Source organism: Dipodomys spectabilis, unplaced genomic scaffold (genome assembly GCF_019054845.1).
Source record: "Dipodomys spectabilis isolate Male_0828 unplaced genomic scaffold, ASM1905484v1 ptg000351l, whole genome shotgun sequence".
Lineage (NCBI taxonomy): Eukaryota > Metazoa > Chordata > Mammalia > Rodentia > Heteromyidae > Dipodomys > Dipodomys spectabilis.
In genome coordinates, this window is record NW_024871028.1 from 871,794 (window position 1) to 893,135 (window position 21,342).

Below are 21,342 nucleotides of genomic sequence, written 5' to 3' on the forward strand. Positions count from 1 at the left end.
CGCCTTTATGTTTACATCTTGTCTTACTGCTGTAGCTAAGCATTCTAATACTACATTTAAGAGCAGTGGGGAGATTGGATATCCTTATCTCCTTCCTGAGTATAGAGGAAATTGCTTTAGTTTTTCACCATTGAATATAATATTGGCTGTAGGTTTGACATATACAACCTTTATTGTATTGAGGACGGTTCCATGGATTCCTAATTTTTCCAGAACATTCATCATAAAGGCGTGTTGGATCTTGTCAAATGCTTTTTCTGCATCGATTGAGATAACCATGTGGTTCTTATCCTTGCTCTTGTTGATGTGATGAATTATGTTAATTGATTTGCATATATTGAACCAGCTTTGCATCCCTGAAATGAATCCTGTTTGATGGTGGTGTACGATTTTTTGATTGAATTGGTGAAGTCGATAGGGCAAAATTCTGTTGAGAAGTTTTGCATCAATATTCATCAAAGATATTGGTCTATAGTTCCCTTTATTTGATGAGTCCCTGCCTGGTTTTGGGATGAAGGTAATTATAGCTTCATAGAATGAATTTGGTAGTGAATTTTCTCTTTCAATTTCATTGAAGAGTTAAAGGAGTATTGGTGTAAGTTCTGCTTTGAAAGCCTTGTACAATTCTGCTCTAAAACAATCTGGTCCTGCGCTTTTCTTAGATGGGAGGTTACTTATTGCTGTTTCTATTTCATTGCTTGATATGGGCCTGTTAAGATGGTTTAACTCATCTAGATTTAGTTTCTGCATGTTGATATTTGCTAGGAAGAGGTCCATTTCTTCCAGGTTCTCAAACTTATTAGCATAAAGTTTTGAGAAGTATTCCCTTATAATGTTCTGAATCTTGGTTGTTTCTTTGGTGATGTTTGCATTCTCTTCTTTTTTTTTTTTTTTTTTTTTTTTTTTTTTTTTTTTAATTTAATTTTATTTTATTTGAGAACATACTGTACAGAGGGGTTACAATTACATGGGCAGGATAATGCATACATTTCTTACCAAGCATTGCAGCCTCCTCCTTTGTTTACCCTTCACCTCCCTTCCCAGCCTCCCCCCTCCCTCCCACCCAATCATACCCCCCCTCCCCCCCCCCCCCCCCCCCCGACATTGTAAAGCTGGTTTTGACATGACCTTTTGTACTTCTCATTGTTGCAACAGGTCCACCTGAATCCTTAAACGACTTGTTTGTCCCCATCTCCTCCACATGTTATACTGACATCAAATATAGTGAAAGCGGGGGTTACACTGTGGGGGAGGGACATACAAAGCAACAAAGAGATAATATTATAAATGCGTTAGAGACACATGCATGAAAGAAACAAAAACATTAAAATACATATTTGAGGTTTCGTTTTCCTAACATCACATTATTTGACTTTTTCCGCTTGACTCATACCTATACTAGATATTGCAAATAAGGGAAACCATGGGACCTATGTTTCTTTGGGCCTGGCTTACTTCACTTAATATAATTTTTTCCAAGCCTTTCCATTTCCTAACAAATGGGGAAATGTCATTCTTTCTGATGGAGGCATAGAATTCCATTGTGTATATATACCACATCTTCTTGATCCATTCATCTACTGAGGGGCATCTGGGTTGGTTCCATGTCTTAGCTATGGTAAATAATGCTGCAATAAACATAGTTGTGCTGGTAGCTTTAGTGTGGCCTTGTTTGTGATCATTTGGGTAAATGCCCAAAAGTGGGATTGCTGGGTCATTGGGGAGCTCTATGTGGAGTCTTTTGAGGAACCTCCATACTGCTTTCCAAAGTGGTTGAACAAGTTTACATTCCCACCAACAATGAAGTAAGGTTCCTTTCTGTCCACATCCCCTCCAGCATCTGTTGTTGTTAGAGTTCTTGATTTTTGCTGTTCTAACTGGAGTGAGGTGATATCTCAATGTTGTTTTGATTTGCATTTCTTTTATGGCTAGGGATGTTGAACATTTCTTCATGTGTCTATTGGCCATCCTTCTTTCTTCTTCAGAGAAGCTTCTCTCTGATGAACATTGATGCAAAACTTCTCAACAAAATTTTGGCCAACCGACTTCAACAATTCATCCAAAAAATCATACACCACGATCAAACAGGATTCATTTCAGGGATGCAAAGCTGGTTCAATATACGCAAATCAATTAATATTATTCATCACATCAACAGGAGCAAGAATAAGAACCACATGGTTATCTCAATAGACGCAGAAAAAGCATTCGACAAGATCCAACACCCCTTTATGATGAAGGTTTTGAAAAAATTAGGAATCCATGGAACATTCCTCAATACAATAAAGGCTGTATATGACAAACCTACAGCCAGCATTATACTCAATGGTGAAAAACTAAAGCCATTTCCTCTTAACTCAGGAACAAGACAAGGATGCCCACTCTCTCCACTTCTCTTCAATCTAGTATTAGAATGCCTAGCTACAGCAATAAGACAAGATGCAGACATAAAGGGGATCCAAATAGGGAAAGAAGAAATAAAACTCTCCCTCTTTGCAGATGACATGATCTTGTATTTAAAGAATCCCATAGACTCCACTCCCAAATTACTCAAGCTGATTCAAAACTTTGGCAAAGTAGCAGGTTATAAAATTAACCCCCAAAAATCAATGGCTTTTCTGTATGCCAACAATGAGAAAAGTGTGGCTGAAATTAGGAAAGCAACTCCATTTGTAATAGCCCCACAAAAAATAAAATACCTAGGAATTAACTTAACTAAAGAAGTGAAGGACCTCTATGATGAAAACTTTAAAATCTTGAAAAAGGAAATCAACACAGAACTTAAAAAATGGCAAAACCTCCCATGCTCCTGGATTGGAAAGATTAACATCGTGAAAATGGCAATACTCCCCAAGGCTATCTACAAATTCAACGCAATACCTATCAAAATTCCACCCTCATTCTTCAAGGAAATAGAAGAGGCAATCCAAAAATTCATATGGAACAATAAAAGACCCCGAATAGCAAAAACGCTCCTCAACGGAAAGAACACTGCTGGAGGAATATCAGTACCAAATTTCAAACTCTACTATAAAGCCATAGTAATCAAAACAGCTTGGTATTGGCATAAGAACAGACCTCAGGACCAATGGAATAGAATTGAAAACCCAGAAATGAACCTACAGACCTATAGCCATCTAATCTTCGATAAGGGAGCTAAAACAATAGAATGGAAGACAGACAGCCTCTTCAGTAAATGGTGCTGGCAAAACTGGTTAACTACATGTAGAAAACTAAAGCTAGATCCTTATATATCACCCTGCACCAGAATCAACTCCAAATGGATCAAAGACCTTGAACTCAAAGCAGACACTCTGAAAACATTACAGGATGGAATAGGAGAAACCCTGGGTCTCCTTGGCACAGGCCGAAATTTTCTGAATAAAGACCCGGAAACACAACAAATCAAAGAAAGGCTGGACAAATGGGATTGTATAAGGTTGCAGAGCTTCTGCAGGGCAAATGACATAGCTAGCAAGATCAATAGAAAGCCCACGGATTGGGAGAAGATCTTTACTAGCCATACAACGGACAAGGGTCTCATATCTAAAATATACTTGGAACTCAAAAAATTAAACCACCCAACAACAAATCCACAAAGAAACAACTGCCCAATAAGTAAGTGGGCGAAAGACTTAAAGAGAAGCTTCTCTGCATTCTCTTCTCTGAGTTTATTTATTTGGGTGTGCCCTCTTCTTTTTCTGATAAGAATTGCTAAGGTTCTGTGAATTTTGTTAATTTTTTCGAAGAACAAACTCTTTGTTTTGTTCATTCTTTTTATGGTTTTTCTATTCTAATTCATTCAATTTTAATTATTTCTTTCTGTCTACTGGATTGTGGTTTATCTTGCTGCTCTTTTTCAAGGAGGCTCAGCTGTCTCATTAAATTGTTAGATCTCTCTAATTTGTTGATAGAGGAACTCAGAGCTATAAACTTGCCTCAGAGTACTGCCTTTGCTGTGTCCCAGAGGAGCTGGTAGTTTGTGTGATCATCTTGGTTGAATATCATGAACACTTGAATTTCGTTTCTAATCTCTTCCATGACCAACTGGTGGTTTAACAGTGTGCTGTTCAGCCTCCATGTGTTACTGGACTTTCTTTGGTGGCTTTTGATGTTGAGTTCTAATATAATTCCATTGTGGTCTGAGAGAATGCAAGGTACAACTTCAATGTTTCTGAATTTGGACAAGTTTGCTTTGTGACCTAAAATGTAGTCTGTTTTGGAATATGTTCCATGTGCTGCTGAGAAATACGTGTATTATGATGTTGCTGGGTAAAATATTTGGTAAATGTCTGTTAAATCTAGTTGATCTATACAGTTGTTTAGGTCTGTGGTTTCTCTATTGAGTTTTTGCCAAGTGGATAGTGGTGTGTTAAAATCCCCAACAATTGCCGGGTTCTGGTGGCTCATGCCTGTAATCCTAGCTACTCAGGAGGCTGAGATCTGAGGATCGCGGTTCAAAGCCAGCCCGGGCAGGAGAGACCGTGAGACTCCTATCTCCACTAAACCACCAGAAAACCGGAAGTGGCACTGTAGCTCAAGTGGTACAGTGCTCGCCTTGAGCTGAAGAGCTGAGGGACAGCGCCCAGGCCCAGAGTTCAAGCCCCACGACCGACAAAAAAAAAAACCCAACAATTAATATCTGTGGATTTATATGAGATTTGAGAGAAAATATTGTTCCCTGGAAAAATTTGTGTGCTCCGTTGCTTGGCGAATAGAGATTTAGAATTGCAATATCCTCCTGAAGGAGAGATCCCTTAATAAGTATGTAGCGACCTTCTTTATCTTTTCTAACTAATTTTAATTTGAAGTCCATTTCATCTGATATTATTATTGCAAATCTTGCCTGTTTATGGGGGCCATTTTCTTGGTAGATTTTGTTCCAGCCTTTTACTTTCAAAATGTGTTTGTTTTTATGGGAAAGTTGTGACTCCTGAAGGCAGCAGAATGAATGATCTTGGTTTTTAATCCAAATTGAGAGTCTATGTATTTTAATTGGATATTTAAGCCCTTTAAAGTTAAGAGATAGGACGGAGAGATATTTGGGTATTCCTGCCATTTTATCCACATTTTTGGGGGCTCGGCAACTGAGTTCTTCCTATCGTTCTTGGATTCTCAGTTTGTGTGCACTTTCTTGGCCTTTGTTGTGGTCTTGTTGGTTTTCTATGTGTAGGACATCTTTAAGTATCTTTTTAGGGCTGTTTTGGTAGAGATATATTGTTTCAATTTGTCTTTGCTATGGAAGTTTTTATTTGACCTTTGGTTTTGAAGGAGGGTTAAGCTGGGTACAGTATTCTTGGTTGATACTTGTTTGTCTTTAGGGCATGGCATACATCATTCCAGGCGTTTCTTGCTTTAATTGTCTCTGCTGAGAAGTCTTAGGTGATTCTAATTGGTTTCCCTTTATAGGTGATTGATCTTTTCTCCTTGACAGCTTTCAGGATCTTTTCCTTGGTCTGAATTGATCCTATGCAGATTATAATGTGACATTGTGATGTCCTGTTGTGGTCTGGTCTATTTGGGGTTCTAAAAGCTTCTTGTATCTGAATAGGCCTGTCTTTTTGTATGTTTGGGAAGTTCTCTGCTAGGATCCTGTTAAACAAATTGCCTAGATCATTAACTTCTGTTTCTAGGTTCTCCTCTACACCCATTATCCTCAGATTAGGCCATCCGTTGGTGTCTTTCAAGTGTTGAATAGATTTTTCACATTTCTTGGATTTGTCTTGGATGGTTGTATGTTTGTTCTCTATTATATCTAGGCTGTCTTCAGTCCCCGAGATTCGATCTTCTGCATGGTCCAACCTACTGTCAAGACTTTCTACTTTTTTTTTAAACTTATTTTCATTCTAATTGGTCGGCTTTGATGGCTTCAAATTCTTTGTTGGTACTTTGTTCTAGATCTTGTAAGAACTTCCTTATTTCCTTAATTTGGTGTTCTGTGTTTATTCTCAAATCACTTAGTTGATTGGTTATGGTTTCCTTGTACTGCCATTCCTTCTGTTGTGCTCCATTCAGCATTCCCTTTGTAGTCTCCCTGATTTCTTTCCACCATCTGGTTATGGATTCCATGAATGCCTCCATTGATCTTTGTCTATTCTCAGTTCAATTATTTCACTTTGATTTGCTTCCTCACGTTCATGCAATTTATCTATTTCTCTTTGAGTGTTCTCTGCCTGCTCACACCATTCCTGACTATGTTCTCTTTGTCTTTTCTCAGCCAGTTCATGCAATTCCTATCTTTTTGACTGATCTCAACCTGCTCATGCAATTCCTTTCTTTCTCTTTGAGTGTTCTCAATCTGCTCATGATATTCCCGTAACAATCTGAATAGATTCTTCACGTTCATGAGACTCCTGTATTGATCTTTGGTTTGCCTCCTCTCTCTCCCTATCATGCTCACACTGAGACCTGTGCAGCTTTTCACTTTTTTCATTTACACTATCTATCTATAGCGTTTGTAGAGCTTTTGGGGAACTCTCCTCTGCATTATTCATTAAGATTTCTGTCCCCTGATTGTTATTAGTGGGAGTTGAGATCCCCAGACTTGCCATTTTTCTCGTGTTTTTCTGGCTTGTTCTGCCCATTTGGGATGAGAATAACACCAGTTTTGTGGTGGAACACTATTTTAAGGTTAGCATCAACCAAAGCCCATAATTGCACAATCAAAAATCTGCAGATACAATCTAGTTCAAGAGATACAATCTATTCAACATCACACAACCATGTCTTAATGGCCTAAGAACAGGAAAGGAGAATTTGGCAAACAGAAATTATTATGTTTAGGAAGAATGTGGGGTAAAATAGGCTTAGAGGAATGTGGGAAGGTGAGGGAGAGTGGAATTAACCAAGTACTAATCTCAAAGAGGGAAATATATTGGACAGAATGATAGCAGAGAGAGAAAATAGAAAAAAGAAAAAGTAAAAAAGAATAAGAAAAAGAAAGAAGAAAAATAAAAAAGACAAGAAAAAAGGAAAAACAAAAATTAAAAATTAAACACTGAAACCCTTAAAAACTGCAAGTTTGAAGATGTAATATCCAGAGAAGAATGGAGATTGGATGAGAGGAGGGGAGGGATAGAAAGGAGACATGAAACACTAGAAAAATAAAAATGTTTAAAATATTATGTGGGTATAAGTAGGTAATACTGTTATTAAGGAATTGAAGTCTAAGAGGTTTTGAATTGAATAATAAATTTCTGGTTTAAGTGTGTACACGTTGGGGGATAAGATCTAATAATCGACGACGGGTATATCTGAGGATGAGCAGAACAGCAATTAAGTCATGCAGAAAAGGACAAAAGAGAAGAAGTGAAAAGAATGAGAAAAGAAAGAAAGAAAAAAAAGGATCAAATGGTTAGTAGAGATAATAAAAAAAGCACACATAGATATATACCTAAAATAAAAATTATATGAGGAAGAAAAGAAAAAATAATAGAAAACAAAAATTTTAAAAAAGAGTTAAAAGTTAAATATAAAAAAATTAAAAATAAGGTACAAAAAAAAGAAAGTTCTTTGATTTTTATTTTTGGGGTGGGAACGGGAAGATTCTGTATCTCCCTTGTGTCCATAAACAGTCTCGTGGTGGAGAGTCTGATCTTCTTGTGGTGCTTGGTTTTCCTGTGGCTTGATTGGTTACTTAAGTCAGTTTGTTTGTGCAAGCAGAATAATGTTCTGCTTTACCTAGGATTTTTTGATCCTCCTGCCAGCCTACTTCAGTGGGAGGGAGATCTGTTTTGAGGTTCACAAAAGAGGGAGTTGGCTGTTTCCTCTAGTTTGGAGATGCTGTGATGAGGCTAGGTTCTGGGTTGAGTTGAGGCCTTTCAGCAAACAGTAGCTTTTCCCTGAGGGCCTAGCTTCTGAGACACTCACAAAGGCCAACCTGGAGCCATTCTCAGGGTTTATGTTTACTGAATTTCAGTTGATTGTCTAGGCTGCTGTAGAGACTGGCAGTCTCTGGCTCAGTTTACCCAGTGAAGAAAACCACTCCTGGGAGCGTATTTTGCTCTGACTTTGCTGGGTGAGTTTTCCCTGTTGAGCCCTGTTGAGTTGAGCCTGACAGGTCTGGGCAGATTCCTGTGACATACTAAATGACCCTTTTGTTATCTTCCAAAGCCTGAGTTGGAGATAGCAGCTCAGCCGGGCATTTGTCAATATCAAAAAATGGAGATCTCTGCTAGATGGGGGTGAATGGGTGGCCTTCCCTCCTCTCTTCCCTGACAAGGAGTGAGGATGTCAGGCTTCCACTCATGCTGCCGGAATGTTGGTTCCTGGGTCATCTCTGGTCTGCGATCTGCAGGATGAAGATATCTGCTCCTTGTCAGTTCTTGCTGGTGTTGAGTAGAATGTGTCGGCCTGCTATGTCTGGCGCCTTTGTCCTGGAGTCTCTGTGTTGCAGGTATGGCAGCTATGGCCGCCTCTGCCGCCACTACTGCTTCAGCCATGGCTGCAGGCAAGTGCTCAGATCTGTCTCCTTGCCTGGATTTTCCCTCTCTGGCCAAACTCTCTGTACTGAGATGCCACACTTGATTTATTTCTCTAGCCTAGGACTGTCCACTGGAACACTAAAACTGCTTTCTATGCGAGAGCTTGTCCTCTGCAATCTTCCTGCCACTCTGTTTTAGGAATCTTCCTTGGCTTTCTAATGTTAACCCTTCTACCCTAAAATTGATATGCCCTCCAACCTTGTCAGAGGTTGCATCTCATTGGAGCAGATAAGCCATAATCATTGTTTGGAACAACTGTAACATTTTACATACATTTCACTTAATTTAAGAACCAAAACATTGAAGTCATATTAATAGCAAATGTCTTCTGAGCTTATCAGTCTCTTAATAGATGATAATCTTTAATGATACATCTATTTTTTTCTTCCTAACATCTTGTATCTTAGGAAAATCTTTTTGGGTAACCCTGTGTTTCCTGATTAAAAGACTGGAACAAAGGCAATAATGAAGATACCTAAGGAAAATACTTCAAAACAATTAAAAAAGCAATCACAGTCACTCCTGTTTTCACCGGTTCGAACAAGAATATACCTTAATGTATCACGTTTTTGTTGCATTTAAATAGCAATAATTAAAAAAATTAAAAGAGCAATAATTAAAACTTAGTTAGCAGTGAAGAAGGGAACAGAAAACTTTATTTGAAACACCTTGACTTTGAAGAATTCAATATAAGTATAATGGATTTATCTTGTTTTTCTATGTAGTTGCCAAAATAATAGCTAGCAACACCCAAAGGCAGGAAAACACCTAAGCCAAAGCAGTAAACTTTTGGCTGTAAAACAATTGTGAGCGTCTTATACTTTCAAAGTCAGGCTTGCAAAGAGGAAAGTGTATTTGCTTTGGTATGAACAATAAAAAATATGAAAATCTTGTATTAATGTTTTACTTATCTTGACTAGGACTTCTCAGGTTGGAGAAGAGAAAAAGTATGAAAAAGTTCAAGATTGACTATTCCCCAATATCATTCTTATTTATCAGCTATAGTGATGGAAGTAACCTGGGTTACTCTTAGTATCATGCTTGTTTACATTTTGAAGCACTATTTTTTCTGGGTTATAAACTGCAAACCCTTGAGTACTAATAAAGGGTCATTTCCTACGAAAGGATTGTTGTTGGGTAAACAAACAAAATATCAAAAACTTAGCAGAGTGGAAACTATTTTCTAGCTATACCACAATTTGTAGGTGTAGATTTTGTTTTAAATTGTTCCAGGGGACCCATTTTTGTTATCTTCTTTTTCAACATCTAGTGCTCCTATAATATCATACACCATCCTGGGATGACTATATCTTTACTGGATTCTCTAATTTCTGTTGGAAAGTTAGGAAGGATAGAAAATTGAGTTTCTGTTTCTATTTTACCTTAATTTTTATTGCTTTAGAAAATGTAACTCAAAATGATATAAATTATCTTTATAATATAAGGAGACAGATTCGATTTCCATAATCTTATCCTAGCCTTGTACATAGCTTTGGAACTTAGTGTTCCCTAAATGTGAAAATAAAGATAGGGAGCTTTTTATTTAAATATTATTTAGAATTTCGAGTCTTCCTTTATGTAAGGCCCTTAGTGGTATGTACATATCACACATGTGCACAAAGCCAGTGGCAAAATTTTCTTATTCTCAGAAACTAGGAAATGTAGTAATGTGGTGTCCCTGTAGTTGCATCAGGAAAAGGTTGTAGTTGAATTAGTTTACTAAACCAAATCTGCTGTAAAAAATTTCTACAAGTTAATTGGCTTGAATAATCCGTATTTATCATTTTACAGTTCTAAAGGACAGAAATCCAAAAGAAGTCTCACTAGATTAAATTTGAGCCAACTACAGAGTTAAAATATTTTTCAAATGATTTGGTGGAAAGGGCATTTACTTCCTGTTCTGCTTTTCAGAAATTCAGAATCTGGGTTGTCGTCTTTTCCTTTATCTTCTATCTTTACATCTTTCTGATGGTACTTACCTAATCATTTCCCTTTTCAACTACAGCTGGGACTTTTAAGTACCCATTTGTGTTACTTTCCCCATCTGATAATTATTCAAATTTGTGTTCCTTGGGTAATGAAAGGTGATTATTTTACATATATATATATATATATATATATATATATATATATATATGTATGTATGTATAAAGAAAATCTACATTTGATGGATTAGGTATGTGGGGAAAACAGATATATTGGGAAGGTTTTGGTTTTAGAATGAGTGTAGTATTCTTTCTACCATAAGCTGTTTTCCTTTCATTAATTTTGAACAACATGTTTTTTCAATGAAATATAACTAGAAAAAATTTAGTCCTTGAAAGCAATTAATCTTGATTAAAATATTGTCAAGTACTAGAAATACTAAATGCCAGAGAGCAGCTCCTGAAGCAGTCTGGCACTATCACTTTTTATACATTCTGCTTACAATCTTCACTTTTCAAGACCATTTGATTATTATTATTTTGGAATTATGGTAAATATTTATTTGACTGCTATTTTTAAAGAATGCACCACCCAATACTGGTTCTCTTTTTCTAACTTTTTTCGGTCTAATCTATTTCTGAAAGAAACACAGCCATTTGAATTACATGAACTGCTTATTGAAATTGAATTGGAGTGGAGAGGAAAAGAAGAATAAAGATGTCTCTGTGGATATGTCACATTAAAATGTATCTAAAAGCTATTTATCTTAAAATCATCTATTTTTCATTATGTTTAGATTCTGATAAAATTTAGCCTCTCAACTCACACAGTGTTAATGTAGTCTTATTTAATGCCTCCCAAAAGCAAACAACAAATTACTATTTATTTAAAAATTATTTCTAAAAATTTTAAAAAATATCATTTATTTAAAAAACTATATGTTAAAAAATTAGTCAAGTCAAATGGTTTATTAGATATTTTAGAGTCATGTTCAGATTCTATGATGGAAGCCAGAAAGGGAAAATAAAATCATGTTTTTATTCTTCCTCTTGCCACTCTGATATACTTCATATATTTCTGAAAGAATGAAATTCTGGCTTTGAAGCTTTTTGCTTGATATCCACAATGTGTCATTCTTCCTTTATAAATAGGAGAATTTGGTGAAAGGATGAGAATTCACAGTAGAAAAAGTAGAAGAGGAAAAGAGAAGGAGAAATCTAGATATTTTGTTCTTCCTTATCTCAATCACAAGGTCTGGATAATGATTGTGGATATTAGATACAGTGCTCTAGAGTGATTAAACACATTTATAGAAAAAGTTAGCCCCACAAGTGATCAAGTAAAGAATGCTTATTTATTAAAAAATGTAATAACATCAAACAGAAAGTGTTCTCTATTTGTTTAGTATATGTTTAGTATTTGTTAAATTCTGGTATGCTATAGTCAACTATCATAAAGGTATACAAGAATGGTAAGAAACTAGTATTTTATTATCATATTCTAAAATTAGCTTAATTCTTACTATTTTTGAGTTTTGCCACAATTTCACAAGCTATATTCTCCCAGTATATAAGTTGAAAGAAGATTCCCTCTCTATATATTCTATTTTTATAGCTAAGGGAAAAGAAGTTTACTCTTAGACACAGACAATGGGATAGAAATCTTCCCCTAGTAATAGACTTTGAACATTTGTGGTTCATTTTTGTACGCTGAAGTAAGTCACATGACCCATCTTGACATTGCAGAGTAAAGGTAAATCTCACCTATTGGAAGCTGATGCAGGAAAGAGTAATATGTCAAGATATGCAAAACTTGGGATAAAGAGGGAAAAGAAGAGAACTATAATAAAATCAATCATACTTGCAATCATCACATGTCTCTGCAGGAAGGAAACTATTATGTACCTTTGTTTCTAAAACTACTGAGATCTTCAAATCATGTCTTTTATGCTTGGATATTACTGGAATTAGAGAACATTTTGATACTGAGACAGCATAAAATCTCAAAGAAAGCTGGAGTAATCATTCAATACTACCTTTTGTTCTGCAAAGAAAAGAAACCATTTTATATACAATAATTTATACTTTCTTACCTAGAATCTTTTTTTTCCAGAAATGGTTTTTATTAATATATGTGACTATCCACCAGAATAAATATCTTCATTTAACTGCATCTTGTGCCGACAATATAGTCAATTAGATGGAAGTGGGAGTACTTTTTAAATAGCACTTTTTAAAAATGCAAAATATGTGGACAGGGAGCCAATATACATATTTTTCCACCATCACTTTCCACAACCTCCTTCTTTCTTCCTTCCTGGGAAACACACCAAATCTATAAAAAGGCTTAGATATTTGGCTCTTGACCTGGAAAATGGAAACAGGATGTTATGGATGTCGGAGATAATGGCCAATAGTGTTTTACATAATAATGTCACATGCAACAGCCCTATGAGTCCTGCAGGTCTTAATACTACCTCTTTAGTGATGTGATATTAATGTCAGCCTTACTGGACTTAGTATTGTTTTACACTTCCTTTTCTACCACCTGGCCTAAATTATAATACATATTAATGGAATGAAATGTAATGACATCTTAAGAAAGTTCCATTTAAACAAGACTCAGAGTCCATTTAAACAAAACTCAGAGTCCAGCCTCTGAGCTCAAGCCCCAAAACCAGCACAAACTAAACAAACAAGCAAACAAACAAACAAAAACCACATATTTCTTTGGGGCCATCCTTAAAGCACTGGTTTGAAAAGAGGCTCCTTTTGCTGATCAGACTCACTGGATACTGCTCTTTGGAATCCTTATTGCTATGGGGAACTCAGGACCAGATTAAAGTTATGGATAACTGACTCCTTCAACAAGAGAATCATGTCAAGAGTGAATATCCATGTATAAGGCACTTTAAAATCTCCATTTCTTTGTTTCTTTGTGGTAGAACACTTTTAAAACAATGTTATTTCCTTTTTTTCTATACTGGCTTTCAAATGGCGTATTGTTTCCTTTTGTAATACTCTAAACTAGAAGTTTACAGACAATTTTTATATGAGTAAATAACACACTTGAAAAAATTCAGGGACAGAGTTTCCTTAAAGCCTTGGATTCTGTTCTTGTACAGTAAAAACGACAGCACAAATTAACTTGAACTTTGTCATTTCTCTGTTCAATTCTTGTCTTGGAATCAGTTTCCACTTGCAGTAACAGTTCCTTCCACTTGCTTCAAGTAACAATCTATGGTGCTGCTCCAGGTAAAGTGAACATTTTGTGGCTTCATTGAAATAGCATAAGTACATCTTTGTTCATGAGGTACCACGTGTTTCAGAGACAACTTAGTAATGACAAAATATGGAATTTGCATGCCTTATAAAACATTATCCATGTACATGTAGCCCTATAAGATGTTAACTGAAATGGACCCCAAGATAGGACACAAGTTGTTTTTTTTCCTTGCTATTGTTTTTAATGTATCTAACATGTACTATGTGATTTTTTTTGTTTCTCTTCTATTTTCTTCCTCCATGGTATAAATTCTGTTTTTACTGTATATGATGTTAATGACTTGCCTATACTTTTTTCTAATGTGGGGAGGGGAAGGGAAATAACAAAATGTTGAAACAAGGATACAGCATGACCCAAGCATGACCCATTGTAACAATGAGTTGTACAAGACAATATGTAGAAAACGAATTTTACAACGTGGGAAGGGGAGAAGGAATTTGGGGCAGCGAGGAGGAAAGGGATGACAGGGAAAACCAAAAGAGGAGGTCACAATGCTTAATAGATTATGTGCTCATTAACTTACTTATGTAACTAACCCCTCTATACAGAAGTTTTACAATAAAAAACAGGAGGAGGAGTTGCTTTTACTGTATTACATGTCAGTATAATTTGTGGAGGGGAAAGGGGAAAACAATTCGTTTTAATAGGGATACAAGTGGACCCATTGAATCAATGAGATGTACAAGATGTTATGTCGAAAATGAACTTTACAACTTTGGTTGGGGGGAAAGCATTGGGGGGGGGACGAAGGGAGGATGGGAAGGGATGGGAAGGGGAAACAAAGGAGGAGGCTACAATGATTGATAAGAAATGTACTCATTATCTTGCCCATGTAATTGTAACCCCTCTGTACAGTATTTTCATAATAAAAAAAACTATATACAAAAGAAATAAAAAAAAATGTAAAACTTTTATCCTGGATTACATTAAGTTCAAATTTCCTACGTGCCCTGTAAATTAAGACCAAGTATAAATGGGAAGAAGGTTCTCAGAAATATTTTTTTTGTTTGTGTTGTGTATTATTTCCCAAGTGTATGTAAGTTAACAGTTGAAGAAACAATACGAATAATAGGAGAAAAAGAAGTTCTGTGCTTAAGTATAATGGTTCAATAGAGTATAGAAGACTGCAAATAAGACAACTTTGAAACAATAAAGCCAAGGCCAGTATGTAGATTGATGGAGTGATATAGAGAAAACATTACTACTAAGTGGAACATGAAGGATGAGGCCACTCTTTCTTCTACTAGCTCTAAATCATGGCAGCTAGTCATGCAAATTTGTAAAAAGTAGAATGGAAGAATAATTCTATTTCCAAAGCAAGTCAGATATAATAGCATGGACTTAACTGGAAAAAATGCCATGTTGAGAGAGCAGGAATTATAGTAGCAATGAACTGGTGGCTAAGATCACATTTCTTTTTTCTTTCTTTTCTTTATTTTTATGTTTGTGGGCTTGAACTCTGGACCTGGCACTGTCCCTCTACTACTCAGCTCAAAGCTAGCAGTCTACCACTTGAGCCACAGTGCCACTCCCAGTTTTCTGGTGGTAAATTGGACATAAGTGCCTCAGAAACTTTCCTACAGCTTAGACTATACACTCACAAAAATGCTTCTAGTTTAAAAGTTGATACTCCTGGAAAGATAAAACCTAAGAATGTAAAGGAGTCTGGGAATTTCATTTTGCATCTAGCCTCAGAAGAACAGTCTTTGGGACACTAGCTATACTTAACCAGCCAAAAGCTGCATTGGAAGAATGGTTCAAGTGATGGAATACTAGTTATGACCAAGATTACTGAATAAGAGCTTGAGATTTTTTTTCATACATACATACAAGTATGCACATACACACAGAGGAACTTATAGGTGCAAACACACATATGAAACAATTCTCAGAATGTGTACAAAAGTTAGAAAATAATAGAAAATATATCCTGAGTAATACTAGAAAAAGTGATAATTTTTAATATTAGAAAGTTCCCAAAAAAGCTTGAGAATATTACATAAGTAAGGATCAGAGATAGTAAGAAAGTCAAGTAATCATTATTAAAAGGATTGGATCCATGGAGGAATGAATCTGAGACCCCTGCAGGTGCATCTGAAAATGTTCATATCCTGTGTCAAATGTTAGAACGTCTTTGAAAATTGTACATAAACAGTCTGAGCAGTCAGTCTAGTGGATAAGATCATCGGAGAAGTTCAGAATTGCTAGTCTGTTACTCGAGTAAATAAACAAACAAATTATGGCAGGGCAATGTGATACAAGCCTGGAATTCTAGCACTCAGACTAAGACAGGAGGTTAGAGAGTGGAATTACATAGCGATACCTACCCTGGACCAGATAGTGTAGTTTTGTCTCAATGAAACATACCAAACAAGAAAGGGCTACACAGTTGGAACTTTGGGCTAATTTTTTCATTATGTTTTGAGAAGTCAAGTTTCCTATTGAAATGCAACTCATATATAATCCTCAGTTGTGTTTTAAATGATCTCTTCATTAGAGAACATTCCTAGATGCAAAACAGCTCATGATTCCCAATCAAAAATTTGAAAAAGTAAGCATCATTCTCTTGGATTCCAAAGAAATGATGAAAGATTACAAAAGCTTAAGCCTGGAGAAATGGCAAAGTTCATCTAATGTAGGACTTTGTATACCTGGCTAAATCAGAAATTAGATTTAAAATAAATATTTTGTTTATAATTTCATATTCTAACAGATACTACAAAATTGTTTTCAAGTTGAAGATGTAATTTAGAAATTCACAGACAATTCTGGCATTCTATTTGCCTAGTATATTCTTTCAAGTGAGGTATAATTAGAACTTAGTTAATAGCTAATTCCAACAGTTCATGTATGACATAATAATGTAAATAATCTAGACAGAGTTTCCAACAAATGGATGCTATTAATTTATAAATTTAGAAAAAGAGTAATTTTTTGAGACTTTGGTGTAACATGATATGAAGGGAGTAACTGTGTGACATCTTTTTTCTTCTACCAACACATAACACTGGAAGAAATTTCCTTAATTATGTAACTCTGTATACAATGAGAAAAAAAGCTAGGTTTGAGTTTGTTTTTATTTTGTTTTGCTATTTAGTTTGTCCTGGGGCTTGACTTCTGGGTCTGGGCACTGTCCCTGAGCTTGTTTATGCTGAAAGCTACTGCTCTACTACTTGAACTTCAGTGCCACTTGTGTCTGGCTTTTCCTTAGCAGTTTATTGGAGATAAGAATCTTAGGAACCTTCCTGCCAGGGTGGGCTTTGAACCTAATCTTCAGATCTTAATATTCAGATATTCAAATTTCCTGAATATCAATGATAGATAAAATAATAATCATATATACTAAAATAAATATAAAATAAAAATAAAAATAAATAATCTTTGCAAGTGTTCTTATCTCAATAATATTACTATGGGAAAATGATGCAGCAAAGTTTAGTGTAGTGTTCTTTGCACAATTGGGAGGGCATCACAGCAGAAGTGTACTATTTTTTCACAATAATGTTAAGCTAGTCATGAGGTGAATTTAGAGAATTTTATGGTGCATCATAAATGTTGGAAACTTTTGGGTTAGGATAAACTTACGGCATAAAACCTTGGGAATGATTGTCATAGAAACAATAGCTTACTCTGATGAACAAATGTTTACTCTTCTGGAATTAATTATTATAGATTGTTCTTAGGTTTATCCTTACCAGAATGTGGGTCTTTTTCCTGTTGACTTTTAAATATGTAACATCACATTGGAAACCACATTTATTGCAGAATTAAATAAAATGCAAACAGATACTGTTTTAAATGAATCTTGGATGGCATGTTCAGAATTTGGACATGAGTATTTAGTAGTCAAAGTAATTTTGAAGAACACATATATTCTGTCCTCTTAGCAATTATTCAGTTTTAAGTTAGGAGTTTCCATAGAATTGAAGTGTATTCTGTTTTACTATGAGACATTACTAAAATAATGTGTTTTTCAAAATAATGGCAAGTATATTGTGAAAATATTGATGATGTCTATATTATTATATTAATATAATATAAACTTTAGAACTATCATTCATGAATTGGGCCTACTAGGCCTTGAGTTCAGATCCTAGCACTGCCAAAAATTTAATCTTGGAGTAAGAAGTCAAGTGTGCCACCAGTTTTCCTTTCATGGGAGAGTTCTGGGTGTCAGGCATGATGGAGAACACACCTAGAAATCTAGATGCTCCCTCCATTGATTTTGTTTGTACACTCAAACAACTACTGATGCTTTTGTTGTTGCTATGGATCAATGGGTACTTTTGCTTTCTTTGTTCATGCATTTTTTATTATAAAATTGATATACAGAGGGTTTACAGTTACTTAAGTCAACTAAAGTGTACAGTTCATTTTATTTTCTAAGTTTCAAATTTTGAACTTATATATTTTCTTTTGATTCCCTAGGGTAATTCTTTTTTCAGAGTGTTGGATTAGTTAATTTAATTTTGCATGATTTTTATACATGTAAATTATTCAGACACATATATTTTGCTTTTAAAATATTTATCATGTGAATATTTAAAAAATATTTTCTAATTTTTTTATGGTTGGTGAATTTAAATAAATTTATTTTCTTATACTTCTAAACATATTTTTCAGGTAATAAATACTTACTGTATTTTCAAGAAGCACATACTTTATTAAGAAGGGCTTCATTACCTGGTCACTTTTTTGTAAAAATTTGTACTTGAATTTAAAAAAAGTTTGAGCTGGGCATGGTGATTTATGGCTTCCATTTTCTAGCTATGGTAGGAACTGCAAATAGGGTTTGTAATTCAGGAGAGCCTGAGAAACTGAGAGCTTATTATAAAAATATCTAGAGTGAAATGATTAGACATATAGCCATCCATAGTGAGATATAGAGCACCTGGTTATTATATTCTAAATCTTGAGTTACAACACCAGTAACATCAATCTTTTGTCAAAATAAGGAAATATGTTTCAAAATGTTTATTATTTAAAACTTGTTTGCAAAGGTTCTCATGTCTTCTATTTCTTAATTTTCAATTTAATCTCTAAGAATCCAAGTATATTGTGACTATTTTATTTCTACTAAACTTTTACATAGTAAGAGCAATATTATGATTTCATATATTAACTTACTTTTATTATTTGTGATAATTTCCTCTGTTTAATATGATAATATCAATATTCCAAATGTGTGTATGTAGTGTGTGTGTGTGTGTGTGTGTGTGTGTGTGTGTGTTTATTTGGTTTTGGTGTGTGTGTGCTTTGTGTGTACTTTGTAGTGTTTGGGAGATCACATCATTGTTTCATATATGATAGGCCAATGTTTTAGCACTGAAATATCCTGCCTAGTTTTAATGTAAATAGTGTTTTATTACTTTTAAATTTTCATTCTTTGTATGTTTTTTGAAAATTATATATGATAAAATGTGATCCATATTCTATCCACTATAGCAATTTTTATTATTTTATTGTTATTTAGAATATTTCCACTGCCTCTCCACTTCCAAATCCATCATTTTCACCTGTGGTCCTTATCTCTAACAATATCACTAACACAGTTGCCAGCCAGACCTATGGAAGCACTTTAGATTTCTTCTTACCCTTCTATTCCCTCCCATTAGATATGATGAATGATCAAGATTTTCTGAGTTTCTGTCACTAATATGATTTCGATGTACTCCTTTTTATGCCCCTGACACCAGCCTGTTTCATTTACTCATCACTGTCACCTAGTCCTAAAACAACCATTTCCAAAGTATGCTTTTTCCCTGTATTATTTTCATATTGGTCCTCTCCATAACCAAATTACTCTCTTTCTAAGCACACAGAGTGAAGAGCTCAGACATATATTCTAGTATTATTTACTCACTACATTGATTGTTAGTCTTACATTTCTCACTTGTAAATGGATGTAATCTACCAGAAATAATGGAGAATATATTTGTTGACTTCTAGAGCAAGAAAAAAGAAAAGTGAAGAGTCCTTACATTTTCCACCTTACCTTACAAATAAGGAAAGAGTAAAATTCAGTTTGTGTTTGCTATTGATGAAGATTTTACTTTGCTTCTTTTCTCTCTTCATTCTTTTTGCCTTGAGTGTTTACCTATTCTTTCTCTTATTTCTTTGGAAATTAATTATAATATTACTATTACAATCTCTTTACATTGTAACAGTCTATAAAATGCTTTATTTTCTATTTTATTTTTTCCCATCTTCTCTGTCTCTCAGTGCACAGTATTAGGTGGATTAAAAAGAAATGGTTCAGGAAACTTTGATTATTTTCCTCCTTCTCTTCTCTGAAGTCTCTCTGATTTTTGAAACACAATACCAATGACATACAGATACTATGTGGTCCATCATTCTATTCTATCCCTTCTCATTCTCCTCTGTTGTACAGCTCAAGTCGTTATCACTCAGCTTTATTATGCTATAGTGTTCCTAAATTTTAACTCATTCCTAAATTAAATTTAGCTGTTTCAAGCATTATCTAAAGACAGTTTTTTTCTATATATATATCTGGGGTCTTTTGTTTTCACAAGGTGCAAAATATGAGTGACTATCAAACATCTAGATATCTCTGTAGAAAATTGTTCCACCTACTCAATAAACTCATATGTAAATTCAAGGAATACAGGTCAGCCAGAAAAATTTTTTTAAATCGTATAGCTTGAGCCCTCATACTAGATTTGAATCTTATTACCATGTTTAGTAGTGAAGACAACATAACTCTGCTATAAAAACAGACACATAGAAGAATGTAACAGATTTATCAAAAATAAATTTTTAGTTTTATGGTCAATAGATTTTGAAAAGGATGCCATTACTTTGTTGGTATAAAGTCACAAATAGTTTCATGCAGAAATAAAAATAAATTTTACCTCTTGGCTCTAAGGCCTATGTCCTTTTAAGGTAACTGCAGATATGTAAGTAGTATTATGTAAATTGTGTAATGTGCTTACAGCTGTATTGAAGAACATACTCAATATATCACTGGAAAACATTGGTTATTGAAAAGCATCTATATGAGAAAGTTTTTTAACTAATCACACTAAGTTGAAAACTACATCTTTGTCCATCAAAATGTGGAAATAAACGATTTTATTTATAAACAAACAATGCTACCAAGAAAAATGAGTGTACAAGAAAGAGACTGCCAGATGCCTGTGGCTCACAACTGAAATCTTAGCTTCTTAGGAGGCTGAGATTCAAAGACAGCCTAGGCAAGGAAAGCCTGTTACTCTTATCTCGAATGAACCAACAAAAAAATGTGGCACTGTGGCTCAAGTGGTAGAGTGTTAGCCTTGAGTTGAATTACACAGGGACAATGCCCAGGCTTGATACAAGTCACACAACTGGAAAAAAAGGAAGGGTTAATCAAAGTACTTTTCCTATTTTATAATTATGAGAACATTCTTTAGAAAATGAACCCTGATGTACACCAGAATTGGAGTCAGAGCTTAAGGATCAAGTGTAGCACATCCATATGACCAGCCTCTCAGACTCTACCATTACAACCTGTGTGCTAAAGGGATCTGAAAGGTCCAATGTTCAAAGGCTTAATATGCTCCCCAAGCCCTTTGTGATAAGCAGATGACTTGTATTGTCAATGTCATTACAGTTCTGAACCTAGCATAGCACCAGTAGCTCACACCCA